The following is an 18,084-nucleotide window of genomic DNA, read 5'->3' on the forward strand; positions in this document are numbered from 1 at the left end:
AGTGTGTGTTCTTGCTTGTTATTTTACAGTATGGGAAACTGCTTAATTTTGTAAACCCGTAATTATTAAGAGAAATACTTGCAATTTTTACATGACCATGTACCTTTCAATAAGTGTTCTGTGGACAGAGAAACAAGACAATTGCCACAAAAGACAGCTCTTGCTTCTTTAATTGAAAGTGCAATTGCCCTTGCTTACAGCTCTGTTTCTTGGACTGTTTTGAGGCTGTTGTAGGTCACTTTGATACAAACTCTTGCAGAATAGTGCAAAAGCCATAAATCACACAATTAGGTGCCTTTTGCTCTTGGTTCGCTTCTTTAAGGTCCACCAGAGAAAGTGACCTGTTTTGAATTGAGACAAAAAATGGAGTACCTGAAAGCTGAAGGACACTGAAATCTGACAAGCACTGCATGAGGACTGTGATGCTGAGGGCAGTTTACTTGCTTAGCAACTGACTTACCACTTTTGTCCACTCTCACACAAATGATCACCAAAAGGGAGAGAAAAAAGTCCCTGCATTTATTAAGGAAAAGAAACACAGAAGGAAGAAGTTTATACTGATTCCTGTTGCAAAAGTAATTGGCTGCAGGTTCTGGAGGTATAAACCAAACTGATGAAGATATAAAAAAGGACAGCTTTACCACTTCAGTTTCTTGCCACTTTTCCACGATGGGAACTAGAGTTTTTCTATGATACAACCTGAGGTACAGAAGTTATAGCAAAACAAACAAATAAATACTGATGCAGATGAGTATACAGAACTGCGGCAGTCAGATCCCTGAACTCATAGTAGTTAATCTTCTACTGTAACACAGCTGAACTGGCAGAAGAGGAAATGCATTTGGAAATTTCAGGCACTTTTAATCCTGCTGTATACATTAAACTATTAATACTAAATAACAGGGAAAAAGCACTGATTTGATCAGAAGCAACACTTTCCCTACAGAAAGTATCAGTTAAAGCATCCCTTATTGATTTAGTCAAAGGAACAGTATATTAAATCAGACCCCATCAGTTAGATGCCAAAACCAGGGGCATATAGGATCAAAAAAATCTTAATTTTCAGGATGTCTTTTGATACTCTAAACATTATCTTTTTTGTTATATAAATTCTATAGGTATGAAAACTGAAATGGCATCAGTCCTAACCACACTTTTCCTGTGTGTCTTTTGAAGGTTTGGGAAGTCAGTCACAATTATGTGACATCCTCACAGTGATGGCAAAGCACATCCCTCCACAATCCTCACCCAAGAAAAAGTGATGAATAGCCCCATTTGTTTTATCACACTGCACTAACCAGGACCAAAATGCTCTCACATTTCTTTAGTGAGAGCTTCTTCTGGGTACAAGGTAGCCTCAGGAGTCAAGACTGGAGATATCAAAGCAGAACAGAGAGCAATGACCATTTTACCTTCTTTACTGATTTTTTTCACTCAGTTACAGAAGTGGAGGTCTTGAGAGCTCTGAAGGATAGCAAGGTCTTTACATTATTCTTTAATCTTTCCCTTTGCTTGTTAGCTCTCCATTGAGTTCTAATAACCTTTCTGAGACACCAATTGATTTGAACAGGAACTCTCCACACAATTTTTTCATGGTGCTTGGGATATAAGCTTAAGGAAGTTTTATAACAGAAGTTTCAGAGGATTTAGACCTACATTAAATGTCTTTGAGCTTTCAAGGCAACCAGACTTCATCTACTAGCTCCCTGGAATTCTTACTGTTCAAAGCTTTTGAAGTTGAAAACTTCAGCTACAGGTATATTTGTGTGTGTGTGAGTAAATTTCATTTAAATTCATTGAATTGTGATCAACTGTGATCACTTACAAGAATATTTTGTATAATTAGCTCTTCAGTGCCAACCCAAAATAACATAACATTTCTTACTCCAAAGACTGAGGATGAAGAAACTTGGCATGTACAGAATATAAAAACATCTGAACTTCTTTCTTTTCTTGACTCAGTTCTGCTCAGGGACAGGATTTAGTGGAGGGTTGTTAGTTAAGACAGTATGGTTAGGTTGTGGTTGGACTCAATGATCTTTAAGGTCTTTTCCAACCTGAGCAATTCTGAGATTCTATGATTCTAGACATTGCTTATTCACTACAATAATAAAACAAAATCTTATACATATCATATATGTATCATATGTATGTTACAGTCATACACAAATCTGATTAATGGATTTTAGAAAAATCTGTCCTGTTACCAGTCTTTTCTCAACATCATTTTTTGATGCAAATCAGTTCCACTTACCTATGCTGTTGCACTTTTATAAAAAAAGTTTATAATTTTTAATTTTTTCTTTAGTCTACCCCACTACTAATGTACAGTGCAACTATGTTGTCTTTACATTTATTTATGGCTTTCTGAAGAAAGCCATTACTTGCTTCCCATCAGTGTAGCTAATCCTCCATTTTTCTTTTATGGCTATTACAGCAGTTTAATGTCCAGTTTCAATGTGCAGTTTCAATGCTGCATTTTCCATTTTGTCATTGAGGCTTTTTTCATCAATCTAGGAACATTTACATTGTTTCTCTAAGACCTCATCCAATTTATATGTGAATTATGTGCAGTAAATTTCATTAGTATTACTGACTTCTACTCTCATCTATTTTTGTGTCATGGTTCTTTTTTGTTGTTGTTATTTAGCTTTGTTATTTGTTTGTATTAATCAAAGGGAGGGAAATATTTTTTTTTAATTTGTTTTGTTTTTCATTTTTTCTGCCCTCTACATTTTTATTTCTTAATGCAGTCATGACCTTTTTTCTCTGTGTACTGAAAAGTGGTGCAGAGATATTGATATGCTCTCCACAAAATATTCTTAACTTCAGTTTCATTTCATTAGACCTACATAGACTGCTTTTAGAATCTCAGAATTCCAGTGATTTAGCAGAAGTCAATCTGAGGAGAAGGTGACCCAGTGACCTTTTCTGCTGCATAATCCTTGGTAGACCTTCAGGGCTCTTCTCATATCACATGCTCCAAAGACTCTGACTGCTTGTTGTGTTGCCACTTCTAAGCTGTTCTATGAATGTTTCTGAAATAGCTTTCCTAGAATCATAGAATCACAAGGTTGGAAAGGACCTACATTATCATCTAGTCCAACCGTCCTTCCATTACTGTTTGCTACAGCAAACCACTAAACCATATCTCGTAGCTCCTCATCCAGACGCCTCTTGAACACTGCTGGGGATGGTGACTCCACCACCTCCCTGGTCAGGCAATTCCAGTGCCTGATCACTCTCTGAGAAAAAGAGAAAAAACACTTAAATGTCTTTAGCATCACCTTGGTGGATTATGTGGTAGTCTAGCTTTAATATTAATCAGATGTGTGAAATGTCTTTCTTGACAGTCCCCACCAGTTATGTCTATAGGCAACAGAAGTCAAGGCAGAAGAAAGAATATATTTATAAAATCCAAATATTAACATCATCTCAGTTACCGTGTTTAGAGAAAGGAGAACATACATAAAAGAAAATCTGTATGTTAGATCATCTCTAAAAGATTCCTTTTTTTCTTTGATCAAATGAGCTGTCATGATGCTTAGATAGACTTGCACATACAAGATTTTATTACAGAAAATCTTCCTTCAATAGTATTACTTTCCCTGAAGAGGATCCTTATTTTAGGGGTATGTATTAACTTATATGCTACCATTTTTCTCCACATTTCTACTCAGAACCAGATCTTCAGAATTCAGTCTCAAGCCTAAAAAGTTACTGTGGACTCCTATCTTGAATACTTGTCTGATTTACACAGAATCACAGAATGACCCGTGTTGGAAGGGACCTCAAGGATCATGAAGGTCCAACCCCCATGCCTGACAGGGCCACCAAACTTCCACATTTTCTAGATCAGGTTGCCAAGGACCCCATCTAACCTGGCCTTGAACACCTCCAGGGACAGGGCATCCACAACCTCTCTGGGCAGCCTGTTCCAGGACCTCACCACTCTCCTAGTAAAGAACTTCCCCTTAACATCCAACCTAAATCTTTCCTCTTTCAACTTTAAACCATTTCCCCTTGTCCTGCTATTATTGGCCCTCTCAAAGAGTTTACTGTTGATCATTCTAATTAACTTTCAGATACACTGATGTTCTTTAGGCATGACTTCAAACTACTGTTTTTCTAGGTATTAGGATGACCAGTGAACTAATCACAAATACACAAATCAGTAGGAAAGTGTTCTTTTCCCCTAGGTGAGTGATTGAAAACTCATGTCATTATTATCATCTCCATTTTTTTTTTTTTTTTTGCTAGCACTAGCTCTAATTTTTCTTATTATTTTCACTTATTCCCATCTATAACTAGAAAGCAAAAATTCTTCTAGAAGTCATCTCAGATTTCACCTCTTTGAAAAACCATCTTAAACCTAGTATTATCGAATTATTTTGTTCAGAATGAAGCAATGAGTGTCATTTAGCCTAGGTAACAGCAAGCTCAGTTTAAAAATTTGTTAAGGACCACACTGAACCAAGTCTGAATATCTCCAGGGACAGAGATATCAAAACTTCTCTGGGATTCTGATCCAATGCTTAAAGCTCTCACAATGAAAACAGTTTTCCTGTGGCCCAGGCAACATTCCTTTGCTGTAATTTGTGTCTGTCCTTTCCTGTGTTCTTCTTGTCACCTCTGAGTCAAACTTGACTGTTTTCTCTATAGCTTGCTATTACATCATAGAAAACAGCAATCTGATGACCTCTTGGCCTTCTTTTCTCCAAGCTGAACAAGCCCATTTCTCTTGGTTTCTCTTTATATGTCACATCATGCTCCCTAGCCATCTTTGTCACTGTTTGCTAAAGGGGGGCTCCAAAAATATGTTTTGGCTCAGAAAGGGCAAAACAAAAGGAAATAATGACTCTACCATCTGGCTACACTTTTGCTAACATATGATCTTATCCATCCCAGACACAAGTTTGTACTGCTGTGTCATGTTCCATCTTGTTCTTATCTGGAGTGGTACTATCTAACCAGCCACCCCAGTCTATTACTTGGGGTTAATATCATTCCAGAAGCAAAACTTTACCTTTGCCTTTGTTTTTCTCAACCTACCAGATGTTCTCTTCCCCAGCTTTGTGTTGTTTGGGAGATAGATTACCCTCTTCTGAATACGTTCAGCAGCATCAGCTTCTGTATGGAGCTAAGTGAGCTGCTTGTAACTAGTTGCCATTTAGATTCTAAACTTTTGAATTCAGTCCTTTGAGTGCAATGATCAAGACAACTTTTCACTTGTCTTAAAGTCTGTGTCCTTTTAGTGTGCCTGTAACCATGCAAGGGACATTGTGTCCAAAGCCCTTTTAGAGATGAGGTAAATGATGCACACTGCTTTCCCTTTATCTTCAGAGCCAGTTTTTTCATCATGGAGAGCAATCAAGATTAATTAGGATAATTAAGGATAATTATAGATAAAGGATAATTATAGATTTTTCCCTACATTCCATCAAGTTCAGAACCACATTTTACATCCTTAATTTCGTGCTTAGTTTGCTATTCCAGTTTCCAGATCTACACTGGTGACACATATTAATTCCCCCAAATAATTAGTCCCAAACTGCATAGACTTGGCTCTTCTCATGTATCTCAGGATGGTGGGTGCTGTTCTTCAGCAGTAGTGATAGCAGTGTGGAAGGCAAGCCAATTGGTGCAGATTTTTACAAGTGTAGCATACAGGCTCTTCTTCATCTGCTGGCAAAAATGCATTGCTGAAGGTAGTGACTATGTTGAAAAAATGTTTTGTAGCTGAGAATTTTCTCTACCAAATAATGTTACTGTGCTCTTTGTATCTGCTTAAGTTTTAATGGAAATAAATAGGAAGTGTTACTTTCCAAGTGACCTACTTATTACTCCTTAGGCTTTAGGCTCTAACAATATCTGTCTTCTGCTCTTGAGATACTTGCTCCTTATTTCATTACTTTCACTACAACTTTTGCTTGGATCTTTTTTTGTTTTGGATCTGCAAAGCTTATATATAGAAATATATTCATAGCTTTGTTGTATTTACCTTTGAATAGATTACTGGCACAAATATTACTATATGTGAACTTGTCATGGAACTATACACTAGCTTAATCATAGCTATTATTTAAAAGGTATACTTTGATTTATATGGACTAGAAACATGCTTTGTATAGCTTATTGATAGGTAGGATAACTCATGTAAAATTGGTAAACATATTTCATACACAAAAGATGAAATTGTACTTTTAAGCTGAAATGCTTCATAGTTTTGTAGTAGCAGAAAAATGTATGTCTACATTTGTTATTTCAGTTGCTGGATTCCCAGTGTATATATTTGTATTGTAAATGTGAGTTTTAAGAGAGAACTGTAACCTACCATATATATTATTTTTTTGCACGCTTTGATTTTTACTGAGGTGATTGTCTTATACCTCAAACCTGAAGGATCATTTATAATGGTTTCAGATAGTAAAAGAGATTATTGTAGCAAATGAAACTTGTCTAAAAACTAACAGAAGAAAATCTGTTTGGTGTTCAGTTAAAAGCAAAATGACTTTGCCATATATCTTCACTTAGAATTTTGGCTGTAACTCTTCTGGATCAAGTGCTTGCAAAAGAAAAAAGGATGCATGCCTCTTATTCTCTCCATTCTTATCTGGAACCAAACAATTATGTTTAGAAGAAATAATTTAAAGGACAACCAATTTCACTGCAAGCATCCAGGCCTCCAGCAGTTTAGCACAACTCTTGCTGCAATGACTTCGGTAAATGTGTGTTGTTGCTGCAGTGTGCCTCCTAGTGTTTTCTATAATTCTGTGACAGAAACCACATTACTTTTTCCCTGCTGAGTTCAATACTGTATTTCAGTAGTTTCTACCGTAATGGACATATTATTCTCACCGAAACAGTATGCCTGGGAAACCAGGTAGATACTTCTCCGTGTGTGTGTAAATGTAAACTGTTCAGATTTATGTGGTTTTATCTACATGCGAATATGTAACAGAGAGAAGCAGACAGATTCTTATAGATAAAAATGTATATAAAATGTATTTCTTGATAGAGAAACACGTCATGTACAACGTCCTGATTGTCCAGTGTATTATTTTTGAAATAGATACCTTTTCTCCTGACTATAGAATTTCTTCAATAAGATAGTCATTTTCCTTGAAGAAGTGGATTATGATAAATAGATAGAAAAATTTGGTACTTAACTTGAGGGTTAGCATTCAAATAACCTGACAATCTCATCAGACATTTCTGTCTTTAGAGCTGATAGCATCTGAAAGGTGGGTGTATAGGAAATATCAACACATGGCCTGAACCACTGATTGAGTACCAGGGGAAAGGACCAAGTCAGTCCTAGGAGCACAAGTGAAGGTAGTTCACCTGTATGACCAGGAGGTGTGGAGCCTGGCTGCACCTCTCTTAGACCTCATTTAAGGGCTGACTGCCACTGTAGAATGACCTCTTTCTGGAGATTATTCCTTGATGAAGCTTTACTCTGTGAACTTACAATCTTCTGATACAGGTGAGCAATCTTCTTCCTTTTTTTGCATCTTTCTGTCCAGTTGGTCCTTCTGTCATTGCACCTTTGTGGTAACACCTTCCTCATTGTATTGAACATTGCATATTAGACAACTTTAATTTTTTGTCCGGACTCATGACCACGTGATCTTTAATGCCATCATCAAATATTTTTATTTCTCCTTGGAGGGATCAGTAATTTTTCTAAAACTTCTACAGGTCTAACTAGTCTAATTCTATTATCTTGTCTTCCACTCTTTTCTGTCTGTTTCCACTGAAGAAAAAACTTCTTCTTTCAGTGTTTTCCCCCTCCTCACCCCTTCCAAGAGAAACTCTGGGCATAGCTCAGAGTTTGTCAGTTTGAACAAAATGATTTGGTCAAAGGACTGAGCAAGCTAAAATGAAGTTATATAAGGCAAAATATTGAGCAACTTACAGGTTATGCTTCCAGCACTCTTAAAGCTTATCTAGGGAAAACTGGGTCTGGGAGTGTAGTGATTTAGAAAGTAAGCAAATCAAACTTAGTGTCAGTCTTGAGAAATACACTAAACAAAATATGCTGAGATCATTTATGTAGGTGCCAACAGACACTTTACAATGTTTTTTCTGCTAATGCTGGTAAATGACTTCAGATTTATTAAGTAAGGGGGAAAAGGGTAGTTATCCATCAAAGAAAACAAATAGTTGGTGACTTATAAGATGTCAGAAATCCAACCTGAAGGAAGTTGAAGTGCCTCCTGAAATCTCAGCTTGTGTTGTAATGAACCTGGGTTAGAATTCAGAAAAGAAAGGAGGAAATGCACACCCTCAGCAGGAAGGAAGGGAAGAAAATACTGATTCATCTGTTTTTTGTTTGTTTGGTTGTATGTTAAATCTGTGCCAGGCTTTAGGCTTAATAACAGTGGAATGATGACTAGTAGGACATTGGTTAGGCTAAAAGGCATTGAATGTCCAAGAAGAACAGTCTAAGTGTTCCTCCTGCACTGGGTAAGTAGGCCAAAATAAATCCCCTCTGATTACTTTGTCTAATGTACTTGAAAAAGGGGGAGGAGGGGGGGGGGGGGGGGGGAAATGTATGTTTAAGGTTATCCTCAAACTGTGCAAATCTGTATTTAAACATTTTGGCATTTAGTGTAGATTTAATCATAAGTAAAAAAGGAGCCTAAGAAAAAAAATGAGAAGAAATAGAGAAAATACAGGGCTGCTGGATTTGTAGTTGAATATATAAATAGAAAATATACTATTGTCATGATCATAAAGAAAATCTGTTTTTCTGTGGTAGCAGGTTCCTGGATAGGGCAACAAAATCTATTTGATAGGGGCTATTTGGCAGAAATAAGGAATAATTTAGAAATGTCTTAAATTTAGAGCAAAAATTCAGGTCAACTAACAAAATAGGTAACAAAAGGAATCTCATTTATTTATTTATTTATTTATTTATTTTAGCTTTACTGGATAAGTTCACAACTGAAAATAATTAGGCAGGAATATGAGCTAAACTTAACTTTACAAATCAACTGAAAGTGGTCACTCTGAAATATGGTCAAATTCAAAGCAGCTTCTAAGCAACTGGAAAGACTTGCATTTTTCGAATGTATGCTCAGATATATCTAGTGAGGGCAGGGCTCATGCCAAGAACTTTGATCTTACATTCTGATTCAAGATCGTTTCTGCTTCAAAGATATTGTAGTGCTGTGATGGATTGCTGCAGTCTGCTTGAAGGACTCTTGGATTACTGCTTGATTTCTCAATATTGAAGAGCTGAATGTAAAACATACTGCCATCATTGTTGGTAGCACTCCTATTGATGCTGGAAAATGTTTATTTATGCTCGTTATGCTATACTTGAAGTCTGACAGCAGGGGTTATGTTTTATTCACCTTTAGAGTTGCATGATGTTGGAAGCATGAAGGAGGAGTATCACAGGAGACTTTATGCGCGCTTATTACTTTCAGACAATCTTCCTAAACAAGAGAGTGATCTTCACAGGAGGAGCTACTCTGTCTTTTGGACTTCCATAAAGTGAGGGGAATAAAACTCAGCAAAAGAATTCTTGTTCTATCAGGTCATGAGCAAACATGAACTGAATGCTTTGTAATCTTTAGGGGTTTTTCTAGTTAATAGAATCAATAGAATAATATATTTTTCTGCCAAGAAAGAATAATTTATGCTTCTCTAGTGCTAAAAGATAACGTGTTTCAATACAGTGGCATCTAGAATTATGTCTTCCTGCAGCAATGAATTACAGGTGACTATTAGGAGAGAAACCTAGTAGAAGAAGAGTTAATTTTGAAAATTTTTGTACAATTTTCATTTAAAATCAAATGTACCTATTAAACTGCAGAATTTTTGTTTGGTGCTTTGTGTACATGCTTCTTTCTGTTGTTATTCAGAATGATTTAAATGACAAAAACCACATATGCATAATTTTGAATGTCAGATTCACTTTTTTTTGTTGTTGTTTTTATGCCTGTCTGCTTTTTATAGCTTTGTTCTTTTTCTTGCTATACTTAAGAGGTGAAACCAACAAAAAAACTAGACAGTCTAGTTTGAGTGGTCTTGAGACTTAGTATGAAACATAGCCAGGGACATGTTCTTTCTACCTGGTTCATCCACAACAAGATAAAGCATATTACAAATAGCAGTAATCCAGAAGGCAGAATGCACGTGAGACTGATAAAAGAGGGTCTTCTGATTAACTTAATCATTCCCTGAATGATGATGTAAAAAGCCTAAGTATCTGTGATTTATGTGTTAAAATTAGGAGAATTATATTGGTGTTCAACCTTTTCTGTTTCATTTTCTGGATTCAAATTCTGCAGTAGTACAATTTTAAAGCAAGTTTAAAATAGCACTGTAGCTTTAAAATGCATTTCTTCATTATGTTGTTCTTGAAGTAAGCTTAATTTGCCAGTATAAAAAAGTGACAAATGTCGACGCGCCATTATCTGAAGTGTACTGCACACTTCTTATGTGGAAGAATGACATTAAAGAGCTAACTTAGCATTTTGGATGAAACCATGCCAGTAATAAATAGGGATTGTTTGCAGTTGGAAAGGGTTTCAATTCAGATCTTTTTGTTTCTTTTATTGATCACTATTTGTGATGATTTCATACCAATGACTGCTACGCAAAAACATATAGATCTCTCACTTCCCCTCCTCAAAAGAAAAGGGAGAAGAAAATGCAATGCAGAAGGGCTTGAGGGCTCAAGGCTTCTGTCTTTTGGAACCAGCTTTCCTCCATTTAATGGTGAGTCTTACAGAAAGAGATTTTAGTAGCAAGCTTGCTCAGTTTTCATCATCTGAAATCCTAATTAGAAATGTAACTAGAAGCTTCTCCATGGACTAGATTAATGTATAAAGTATTATCCCTGGCCAGAAGCTACTTTCTTCACAGAATCACATACTGACCTTGGTTGGAAGGGACCTCAAGGATCATGAAGGTCCAACCCCCATGCCTGGCAGGGCCACCAATCATCCGTATTTACTAGATCAGGTTGCCAAGGGCCCCATCCAACCTGGCCTTGAACGCTTCCAGGGACAGGGCATCCACAACCTCTCTGGACAGCCTGTTCCAGGACCTCACCACTCTCCTAGTAAAGAACTTTCCCCTAACATCCAACCTAAATCCATTTCCCCTTCTCCTGCTATTATTGGCCCTTTCAAAGAGTTTACTCCCCTATTGATTATAGGTTCCCTTTCTTCCTCATCAACAGTACATTTAAATGCATAAATGTGAGGTTTTAAGTCCAAATTCCCACAATGAGATCAGGGTCATAATCAGCATTTAGTATTTCCTATCTGAAACTGTAGTTCTGCATTTGTGTCATCTACAGGAACTTTTACTGAAACTGACTTTTCAAAGCCTGCCATTTTTATTAAGAATTCAAAATTCATAGGGGATTAGACCTCTATCTGTGGTGTCATGAGTTCTGTGGAATCTCAGAAAATTTACCTTGGCTTGTCTAGGCCATAGACTTAGCCATAATTACAACCCCACTTTTTGATTCTAAGTTATAATAGGTTATGCTGTTTCTTTTTGTTACATGAACCACAGCTCTATTCATATGCTATTTGCTTATAAGGATAAAACAAAACAATAACAACAATGCTTCCAATGTGAACAAAAGCTTTATCCTTGGTTGATTTGTGACCTACTAGCATGTGTTGGGCTGGAAATCACAGCAAAGTTAAATTTCTGCTTTAATAGTAATAGTAATAATAGTAATAGTCTCGTGCGGGTTGGAAGGGACCTTAGAGATCATCGAGTCCAACTCCCGGGATTCGAGCCTCTGTGCTGCAGAGCGCCACTTCTACCACTTGCACCACAGGGGGGATTCGAACCCCGGGCCCTGGTGTTGCAAGGCAGCATTCCTACCACTTGCGCCACCGGGGCACACACATGCTTTACATGCTTCCCAAAAATGGGCAGACTCTTATTTGATGAAAATCAAAACATCACAGAATCACAGAATTGTAGGGGTTGGAAGGGACCTCTAGAGATCATCGAGCCCAGCCCCCCTGCCAAAGCAGGCTCCCTACACCACATCGCACAGGTAGGCGTCCAGGCGGGTCTTGAATATCTCAGAGAAGGAGACTCCACCACCTCCCTGGGCAGCCTGTTCCAGTGCTATGTCACTCTCACTGTAAAGAAGTTCTTCCACACATTCATGTGGAACTTCCTATGCTGTAGTTTCATCCCATTACCCTTAGTCCTATCCCCACGCACTACTGAAAAGAGACCAGCCTCACCACTATGGCTCCCACACCTCAGGTATTTATAAACCTGGATCAAGTCCCCTCTCAGCCTTCTTTTTTTCAAGGCTAAACAGACCCAGTTCCCTAAGTCTTTCCTCATAGGGGAGATGCTCCAGGCCCTTCACCATCTTAGTGGCCCTCCACTGGACTCTTTCCAAGAGATCCCTGTCTCTTTTAACATAAGCTATTAATTTATGATTCAGGCACTGAGGGCCCTTAGGGAAACTCCACTCTTCATTCTCTGTTCTCAGAAATTTAAGCAGAATTCATACAGTACATCAGGTCTTGCCTCTGCCTATTCCATCAAAAGAAAATAGAAAACATTCCTCAAAAACTTTATAGGGCTAGAGTTGACATAGTTATTTATCATAGGTCAATGAAGTCCCATTCACCTTACCAATGTTAGAGTTTAAAAATATCCAGAAAACCTGAAAAGTTCTTTATACCTGGCATGATGTCTCATTCTAGGTCTCATAAGCCCTGTAAACTGCACTTATAGCAACAGTCTGCATCTGAGAATAATGGGACATTAGAGAAACAGATGCCCTTGGTTTCCATATTTGTTGTCCTAAAACAAACCATAATAATATATCTGCCAACATGTAAGAAGCTTCTCATTAGACTAGAAAAATAATAGAAGCCATTTTTTCCCAGGAATTCTGCCACAAATCAGCACTTCATCTCTTCCTCAGGTTTTCTATGTTTTAAAACATAAAGCATAACCTCCTGGACAGTTTAAATCAAAATATAAATTCAAATGTTTGTGGTTTTAGTCCCACAAGTCAGACAGGAAATAAGATGAACAAAATTTATCAATTGGTATTTACTGTATCATGAATTAGGATCAACTTATAGGAATTATTAAGGTTAACCTTGCTCTGTAAGGTTCTCTTTTTTTTTTTTTTTCTTTTTTTTTTTTTTCCCTATTAGAGCGAGTAACAATTACAGGGAAAAGAACAGGGAGAGAACTTTGTCTTACAGGTATAACCCAAAACTAAGATCAAATTTAAAGATTATCTAAAACAGACTTCAGTAAAAAAAATATGATATATTCTTTCCCATTATACAGGAGTGAAGGTTTTCAGGATGCTGTATGGGAGGAGTGCCTAAATATGACTTTATAGTCATATTCCTGTTCTCACTATTCCTTCTGTAACTGTAAACTTACCTGTTATGCTTTGCTTACGAGTGGTGGTTGAAGTAGAAATTGGACTTTTTTTTTTTTTTTTTGTATCATTAGATCCCATTTTATATTACTTTTATATTACTTTTTTATTACTTGAAAGGTGCAGTAGGTATTTGATTAGGTGATACTTTCTGGTCCCAAACCTACCTTTAAATTTAATAAGGGGAGCAACCTTGGGAAAATCACTCACTCTGGGTCATTCTTTAGGTTTATCAGAGATTATATACAGGGGAAAAAATGAAAAAGGAATTATGTTCTGGCTCTGACATCTATTGTCATTTCATATGATGGCCAAGATTAGGATAAAAATAATGGCCGAAAGTACTATGTTCTTGAATTAGTCCTCCTGGTATCTGAGGAAGTCTACAGTAGAATTAACATGTTCCTCTTGTCCCTGACCTTGAGTCTATCTGAGCCTTAAACCAGGGCTTACCACTGAACTAGATAATTCAAAGTAAGCTAGTCCTTTCTGCCTTGATTGAATGGCTTTAGTCAGCTGTAATTGTACCTCTTAAAACACTATTTTTCTTAACCAAAACTGAATGCTCTTAAAATTGTTCTCCAACTGTCATTTTTGTCATTAACAAAATGTACATGATATAAGGGAGCTTTGGAGTATTCAGTGACAAACCAATGTCTGTCTTGATTCGGACCCAATCCCTACTTTATTTCTAAGAGTAATGCTTAGTCACTGTTATTAGATTAGGGAAAAAGAAAACTATTATCCCTTCTAGAATCATCACTCATCAATGACCTGATTAACCTTATGGGATTCAGAACTTCTCAAAACCTCCTCTGTAATTTTAATTTAGGCTTAATGAAAGATTTATAGTCAGCCGTCACAGCATACAAATTATTCCTCATTTATAAAAACAGCATTGTCTAACAGTACTTGCAGAATATAGCAGGAAGAATAAACTCTTATGTGCCCATTGTCTGTTAGCTACAGCACAGGATTCCAGCAGTGTATCACTAATATGCAGATTAATATTAATGGAGAGACAGAGATAAATTTTGTCTTTTTTCTGTCATCAAGATTCACTCTACATTAGAATGAGCTCCTAGGCAGCTTTGGCAAAGGACAACCTTTGATTACTATCTTTCACAGCTTCCACAGACTTAAGAAAAACCTCAGATAACTTTTCCAAACAGGGAGAAAATATTAATCATTTCTTTCATACTCAAATTTATCCAAAGCGGAATAAACATAAGAGAGGAAGGTCCTATTTTTCTCAAGTTCATAATGTAACCCCAACTCAAGTGTAGGTTTGAGAGCAGCAAATACTTCAATCAAGTATTTGGACTAGAATGAAATAAGAATCAAAAGAGTCTTCTTCCCATAACTAAACCTCATTTTACCATAGCAAACTCACTGGTCTGCAGTAGCAGGCTTAACAGTGCAATCCTGTTGCCATAGTCCCAAATGCATGCATCCCATGCCCTAATCAGCCTCATTGGTTCCCTCACCACACCCTCTGCCCAAAACATTTAAGCCCACATTCAGGCACTGCTACTCTATGGATGAGCCCTGTTTCTGGCTTCTGCTGCCCTGCACTGCTGGTTCTGAGTGTTATTTCACATGGCCTGATCGTTGCTGGGCTGCTACTGTCATTAATCCTACCTAGATTTAGAATTGGCCTTGGAAACAGAGATCCTTGGAGCTACCCCATGCTCCTCACTGTAAGTATAAACTTAACTTTAATGTTACCCCAATAAATGTGTGTTAAAACTTTTCTTCTTCTGAATCTGTTCCTTGTGCTGATTTATTGAGCCTGGTGGTATTCTTTTGGTCATGTTTTTGGGTACCTTTTACTGGATGTAAAATGAAAGAAGCAATTTTTTGTGTTGTTAATGATGATGGACTTATACAGACTAGGTGTGTCTGTTATACAGGGAGTTGTAAGCTTTGCTGCTACTAAAACCAGTCTGAATCTTTGCCAGAGGGCCAAGTTTTTACCCTCCTGCTTTTTTTTTTTTTTTTTTTCCCCCTTTTTGTGTTAGTCTTTCGCAGTAGCAAGGAAAATCCTAACTTCAAGGAGAGTCTATACTGGAATATCTTACAAGTTACTAATGTAATCAGGCCAAGCCTTTTGTCCACGGTGCTTGCAAGAACCCAGTGTATAGCATTTCTGTCTGTCAGTATTTGCTCCTGCTTCAGATGAGATGTTGTGATATTGTCTGGAGTTAGAATAAGACAACCATGTGCAATTTCTGGCATTTTTCACTTGTCCGTGTAATGTCCCAAAGATAGACAAGTGACTGATTAGATTCTTCAGCCTCTCCTTCCCTGATACTAATCCTGACCCTAGCTATAAGCAAATTTAAAAATGTTCTTCTCTGCTAGCAGCAGTTCCATCTTGATCTTTAAAGCATCTCAAGATCCAGCAGTAAGTAACTTAACTTTAAACCTACTGGTGGAGAGTGATTCACTTTCACAGGGCTCACAGACTTGCCACAACAATATAACTTTCTGGTATGACAGCCAGAAGATAATACCACAGTACTTCTTAAATGGCATTAGATGACTTGAAATTCACCTAGTTATGCGTAGCTTTGACACTCAGAGTTCTTGCTATGGTATAATAGCAGATAAGTCTACAGGATCTGTGTGAAGCCCTTTAGATGCATGGAAGTAACCACTGCTATGGAGTACGGTTGTTGCCTCTGAAGAAGATACTGATGTTTACTGATGAAAGTTGGCAAATACAAAACTAGGGTGCAAATTCAAGACAAACTGTTGGCCTTCTATCTGTTGCAGTAAAGAGGAAGAATGCTTGACCCTTGATCAGTTTTGAATTTCCTTCCTTGAGAGATTCTTTTCAAATATCTTTTGTAGATCTAATAGGCTTACTGGAACAAAGAGTGATATGAAAGCCTTGCTGTGTGAGTGAACTTCATAAAACTTAAAGCTATAAAAGCTCTCTGTTCTGTTTGAGATAATAGCACATGTCGGTGTAACAAAATTATCCTGACACCTTATCGTGATTTCAACCACATTATTTAAAAACAAACAAACAAACAAACAAAAATGCAACTGTTTATGCAGCGTACAGCTCATTCTGGTATTCTTAAGGCATTCTCAACAATAACAAATCCTGTTTCCCATTTATAACTTAGGTAGCTGAGAACAGTCAGTTTTAAGACAGAATTTAAGTGACATAGTGCAGAGTGCCAGTGGAATTTCTCTGTGATTCTGGTGTCTTCTTTAGACTATTGACACATTATATTTCTTAAAGTATTTCACAAGTTTGGAGTAAGAGATGTCCAGGATGGAAAGCAAGATTCTGAGCATTAGACTTGTAAAGCCTGAGGAAGACACAAACACACAATAATTCATCATTACTGTAGTTTTTTCATTTCCTTTGTTAGTGTGCCTATTTCTAGTTCAGAATTATTTGCAAAAATATACACTTTTTTTTTTTTCTTCCAAAGTTAGGGAAATAGCACATCAAAACTAAATCCTTACTAAACAAACATAGGAGTTTGTAAATAAATATATTTCCCTTTTTTTCTATTTCTTTGTGGAGAGGTTTACTCAAAACTGAGTAGAAGTATTCACGTGTGATCCTAATGACTTGTTATCCATCATAAAGAGTAAACAACTGAAGTGAGAATTTCATATATGCTTTGAATTCTTTAGTGTTTAGACAATATACTGAGAGACATGGAACAAGAATTCAGAATGAAACAACAATGAATTTTACTGTTGCTCAATAATAGAAGGAATGACTTTTTAGGATAGGAGCCATCTTTTTTGTTCTCTACTAGTATAGTATCTAGTGCAGTGATATGTTCATGCTTAGGGCTCTGAAGTGCTTTTACATAATAAATTATAATCATAATAATTTTCTAATAGATGGCCTAGACTTAATAAAGCATTCCCAATTCAAGCTCTAATTTTGAGATGTCATTATTGCATATGTAGTGAAAAGCCTGCTGAAGAAGTGTGGAGTGACTAACTCAAGGCAAATACCTAAATGCTTAATTAAATGTTATTGCATTCTCATTCTTGACAATGATTTCTAAGACAATACAATCTCCAAATCTCTGAAGGGGGTTGTAGTGAGCTGGGGGTTGGCCTCTTCTCTCGTGTAATCAGTGATCGAACTAGAGGGAATGGTTTTAAGCTGCGTCAGGGGAGATTCAGGCTGGACATTAGAAAGTATTACTTTTCGGAAAGAGTATCACAGTATCACAGTCTCGTGCGGGTTGGAAGGGACCTTAGAGATCATCGAGTCCAACCCCCGGGATTCGAGCCTCCTGTGTAGCAGAGCGGCACTTCTACCACTTGCGCCACAGGGGGGATTCGAACCCAGACCTCCAGTGTTGCAAAGTGGCATCCTTAACCACTGCGCCACCAGGGCACACAGTATAGAGTAGTCAGGCATTGGAATGCACTGCCCAGGGAGGTGGTGGAGTCACCGGCCATGGGAGTGTTCAAGAAACGCTTGGATGTGGTGTTGAGGAATATGATTTAGCCAGGAAGTATTGGTAATGGTTGGACTAGATGATCTTCTAGGTCTTTTCCAACCCTGATAATTCTGTGATTCCAAGAGGAGGGTGGAATAGCCCCTAGGATTACATTAGTAAATTATGTATCAGCAAAGGGTTCTTTGGAAGGGTTAGTAGAAACAGCTGAGAGAAATGGAGAATTCC

This window comes from Coturnix japonica, chromosome 3 (assembly GCF_054131305.1).
Source record: "Coturnix japonica strain WE chromosome 3, WE-NBRP24, whole genome shotgun sequence".
Lineage (NCBI taxonomy): Eukaryota > Metazoa > Chordata > Aves > Galliformes > Phasianidae > Coturnix > Coturnix japonica.